The sequence below is a fragment of the Ixodes scapularis genome, unplaced genomic scaffold (assembly GCF_016920785.2).
Source record: "Ixodes scapularis isolate PalLabHiFi unplaced genomic scaffold, ASM1692078v2 PGA_scaffold11__112_contigs__length_91849675, whole genome shotgun sequence".
In the NCBI taxonomy this organism is placed as follows: Eukaryota; Metazoa; Arthropoda; class Arachnida; order Ixodida; family Ixodidae; genus Ixodes; species Ixodes scapularis.
The window spans coordinates 23497988-23503547 of NW_024609837.1; positions in this window are offsets into that span (position 1 = coordinate 23497988).

Here is a 5560-nt window from a genome sequence, read left to right on the forward strand (position 1 = left end):
ATTGGCGGCGCTGCAGTCGGATCTTACTTCCCTGTCTCGAGCGCCCGAGGCGTGGCAACATCATCATGTTCCTCGGGCCTCAAGTAGAGTGTAGAGTAGAGTAGAGGACGAGTGGAGGCACCGGAATGCTATTTTAATACCTCCGTATGTGCAAAAAAAAAAAAAAAAAAAAAACGGTTAATTTAAGCCACTTTGCTCGTAGCGCCCTCGGGCACTGCGAGCGAAGTGGTTCAGATAACCGCTTTTTATAAAAAAAAAAACGCGTTTCGTTCCAACGCCAAGCTCGACCGGCACACTGGTCAAGGTCATGGAAACGACAGAACGCCGGATTATATTTTTTAAGCAACATAGACGTCAGGCGTCACGTACATAAAGTCACCGCGACCTGACTTGTCGTCACAACGCCATGCGGCATCGGGACGTCAACGTCGTCATCGACGACCACGTCTACGCCGTCCTCGATGTGGCGCGCGACGTCACGACCGCGTTACAACGGCGACTTGATGTCGCATAACGGCGTTATCCTCAACGCGACGTCACGACCGCGTTACAACGGCGACTTGATGTCGCATAACGGCGTTATCCTCAACGCGACGTCACGACCGCGTTACAACGGCGACTTGATGTCGCATAACGGCGTTATCCTCAACGCGACGTCACAACCGCGTTACAACGGCGACTTGATGTCGCATAACGGCGTTATCCTCAACGCGACGTCACGACCGCGTTACAACGGCGACTTGATGTCGCATAACGGCGTTATCCTCAACGCGACGTCACAACCGCGTTACAACGGCGACTTGATGTCGCATAACGGCGTTATCCTCAACGCGACGTCACGACCGCGTTACAACGGCGACTTGATGTCGCATAACGGCGTTATCCTCAACGCGACGTCACAACCGCGTTACAACGGCGACTTGATGTCGCATAACGGCGTTATCCTCAACGCGACGTCACGACCGCGTTACAACGGCGACTTGATGTCGCATAACGGCGTTATCCTCAACGCGACGTCACAACCGCGTTACAACGGCGACTTGATGTCGCATAACGGCGTTATCCTCAACGCGACGTCACAACCGCGTTACAACGGCGACTTGATGTCGCATAACGGCGTTATCCTCAACGCGACGTCACGACCGCGTTACAACGGCGACTTGATGTCGCATAACGGCGTTATCCTCAACGCGACGTCACGACCGCGTTACAACGGCGACTTGATGTCGCATAACGGCGTTATCCTCAACGCGACGTCACGACCGCGTTACAACGGCGACTTGATGTCGCATAACGGCGTTATCCTCAACGCGACGTCACAACCGCGTTACAACGGCGACTTGATGTCGCATAACGGCGTTATCCTCAACGCGACGTCACGACCGCGTTACAACGGCGACTTGATGTCGCATAACGGCGTTATCCTCAACGCGACGTCACAACCGCGTTACAACGGCGACTTGATGTCGCATAACGGCGTTATCCTCAACGCGACGTCACGACCGCGTTACAACGGCGACTTGATGTCGCATAACGGCGTTATCCTCAACGCGACGTCACAACCGCGTTACAACGGCGACTTGATGTCGCATAACGGCGTTATCCTCAACGCGACGTCACGACCGCGTTACAACGGCGACTTGATGTCGCATAACGGCGTTATCCTCAACGCGACGTCACAACCGCGTTACAACGGCGACTTGATGTCGCATAACGGCGTTATCCTCAACGCGACGTCACGACCGCGTTACAACGGCGACTTGATGTCGCATAACGGCGTTATCCTCAACGCGACGTCACAACCGCGTTACAACGGCGACTTGATGTCGCATAACGGCGTTATCCTCAACGCGACGTCACGACCGCGTTACAACGGCGACTTGATGTCGCATAACGGCGTTATCCTCAACGCGACGTCACAACCGCGTTACAACGGCGACTTGATGTCGCATAACGGCGTTATCCTCAACGCGACGTCACGACCGCGTTACAACGGCGACTTGATGTCGCATAACGGCGTTATCCTCAACGCGACGTCACAACCGCGTTACAACGGCGACTTGATGTCGCATAACGGCGTTATCCTCAACGCGACGTCACGACCGCGTTACAACGGCGACTTGATGTCGCATAACGGCGTTATCCTCAACGCGACGTCACGACCGCGTTACAACGGCGACTTGATGTCGCATAACGGCGTTATCCTCAACGCGACGTCACGACCGCGTTACAACGGCGACTTGATGTCGCATAACGGCGTTATCCTCAACGCGACGTCACAACCGCGTTACAACGGCGACTTGATGTCGCATAACGGCGTTATCCTCAACGCGACGTCACGACCGCGTTACAACGGCGACTTGATGTCGCATAACGGCGTTATCCTCAACGCGACGTCACGACCGCGTTACAACGGCGACTTGATGTCGCATAACGGCGTTATCCTCAACGCGACGTCACGACCGCGTTACAACGGCGACTTGATGTCGCCAAACGACGTTGTCCTCGACGCGACGCGATGTCATGACGGCCTTATGACAGCATCTTGGCGTCGCGTAACGTCGTCAACGATGACGTCGTGGCGTCGTCGTATTGTGGTACTTAGACGTTACCTCTGATGTCAAAATCATAAAAAAATACATTATGTTTTTGACCTGTGTCGTTGCTTGATTGCAGCGAAGGTGGCGCTGAGATCAAAGTGACTTGGGTCCACCCGGTCGCTTTCCACATTTTGAGGTACAACTGAAAGCATGAGCGGAGGCAATAGCTCGTCCCACTCGTACTTTCTAGTACACTCTACCTCGGGTAATCTAACTCTTTTTTGGGATAAGGATATCGGCGGGGTACTGGTTACTATTACCTAGTAAAAGCTTCTTAGTCGGATCTGCTGTAGCCGGAATTTTTCCCATCTTTTTCTTTTCTTCCTTTTTCTTTTTCAGTCTCCTTTACCTTTCTTTTCTTGTACCTTTTCATTTTCTTTATCAGTTTCCTTTTCTTCTTTTTTTATTTCCATGTGTATTATAGAAAAAAAAAAAAAAAAGATGACGAAGATGAAGTGTATTACACCTCAGAGGGGAGTCAGCGCTGTGTGAGTGTTCTTTCTTTGAGTGTTTGAAATTTATTTTGTGTGTCGGTTTCCTTGAGCTGTGAAGTGTTAGTATGAATCACGAACTCGCCCAAGCTCAAGCAATGCTATTGAAACCTGGCGGGCGGGCTAGGCAATCCGGAAGTAAGACTCGACTGCAGCGCTGCTAGTTTTCGTGACCGCCACTGAGCCCACGTCGCAGGCGAAGCTGTGAAACTGAGCTTGCGGCTCCGACTTAGGATGATATGGAGAATAGCGCCGTCTGTCGGAGCAATACCGCCCAGAAGACGAAGCCATGCGCCATGGTCTGAGGACGCCCGACTCGCCCCAAGCGGCCAACACGCTGAAACTAGACAGGAGACGCCGCCAAGCGGCAAACGCACGCTACTTGCGCTCTCGTTGTGAGACCAGTGTCGGCTTCGCGTACACGTAGCCAATGATTGTCGCCTCTTTTGTACGGCCGAGGGCGCTCGCGCTTGTTCCCGAACAAACCGACCCGCCGTGTGCCAACACCACTCGTCGTCCAAAAAAATAAAATAGCGCGTATTTGAACTTTGCACATACGACGCACACAACACGAACCATTTTCTTGTTTCTCCCCGGGCTGCGCCGTGCTATACTACCACCCTCGCCCTACTCAAAGTGAGCAAGGGGGAGAGAGAGAGGTGGCGGGTAACAGCTTCATACGTGTCCTCTCACGCCGAGGGGGGCGTTCCCGGCGGGCCCAGCACACGTTCCCCTGCCAGAGGTGCATAACCGATGGATCCCTTGCCCCCCCTCTTGCGGGGTGGGGTCACCACTTTTGGGAGGAAGCCGCCCCTGTAATCGGTTCGCACCCCACCCTCCCCCTCTACCTGCCCTTGCCGACCGCTCCGCAAATTAATGGCTCTCTCTCTCTCTCAACCTGCGATCGCTTCTTCGTCCTCCACTCTCCCTCTTCTCTCTCTCCCGAACGTGCAGTAACTTGTTTCTGCCTGGAAGGGAGACGGACCACACACGTGCTGCATCGACAGGGTGGCGGCAAGAGCAACAACGAAAAAAAGAAAGCTTGGAGGGAGGCTAGAGATATAATAATAAAAGAGGACTGATGAGGTTTTATTTTGTTTTTGGGGGGGCCCGTTCTACGGCAGCCTCTGTCCCCCTCTCCCTCTGACCACCGGGTGGTAAGGTAGCTCTGTTCGTAAATTTACGGATTTTGGCGGCCACCCCTTGTTTAGGCGCCATTCATTCGGTTTAGGCACAATGTACGGCTTTTTGAGGGGGGGGGGGGGGGGGGGTGAGCCCATAGGCTAATGTCGTTGTACGTCGTCGCTGTCTGTTCGGCTGGTGCTTTTGCGGATTCCTAGCTAATGATGGTCTCTCGGGCGACGCCGTTCATTATTCGTGCCGCTAAAATGCTTCGGTGTCAAAAAAGAAAAGTGCCTTTGGTGTCTCAATTTCACACCGCACAGTCACTCTTCTTTGTTTTGTTTTTTTAATCGAGCAGTATTTGGCTTGCATGTGACGTCACCGCTTCCTGCTGGTGGTCTTTCGCACTTGTCCTTGCACAGAAGGACAAATCCGACATTGAGGAATGTACTCTGCAGGAGATACACGCTCGGCAGCGGACCCCCACAACCGTCGCCCATGTGCCGTCGGTGCTTGCCGCGTTTGATACGTAGCAGTGTCGTTGGCGTTACTGAAAAAAACAACTAACGAAATACGTTACTCGTTACTCTCAAAATAAAGGAACGTGTTACCGTTACCGATAAAAAGTAAAGTTACTTTATATGATAAAGGTAACTGGTTACCGGTAATGCACTATTTTGTTATCCTTTCGTACCACAGGTGTCGCCACCCACCCCCCTATCGTGATGTATGCACAAAGCTCATGTCGACTGACAAAAAAAAATAAAAATAAAAATAAAAGCACGCTTATGCAACGCGAAATTCGCTTATACGATGGCACTTGGGCTTTCGCTTAAAACGATACTGTGTCATGTTCCCATCTTTAGTAATTCCGGTAGCTGACTTCACAACTTCATCAAACAACACCGGCGGTCGCCATTTCTTGGGCTAGGTGGCGCAAGCTACCGCCCGATATGACGCGTACAGCCGTTAGGATGCATCCATCCATCCATTGGGCACCAAGCGTCTGATTGGACGCGAGTCGTCGCGAACACTGACGCAGCCCTCGTGTCCAATACGTGCCCAAGCAATGGCTTACTCGGAGACCTGACGCGGAAACTACCAAATGGCGTAAAATCCGGTAATTTACGAAATAAACGTTTCCAATTGTACACGCACAGAAGAAAAAGAATACTGCAAAGGCTTAAGTGTTTTCTGCATGGTACTTTTCTAAATCAGGGTTTAACCGCATTAGGATTTTAAAATTGCTAGGCTCACCTATCGCTGACACTCTATACAGCAGGACATAAGCGTCTCTTACTTATTAGCCACTAACTATACTATAAACACACGTGCTTGAGCATTATC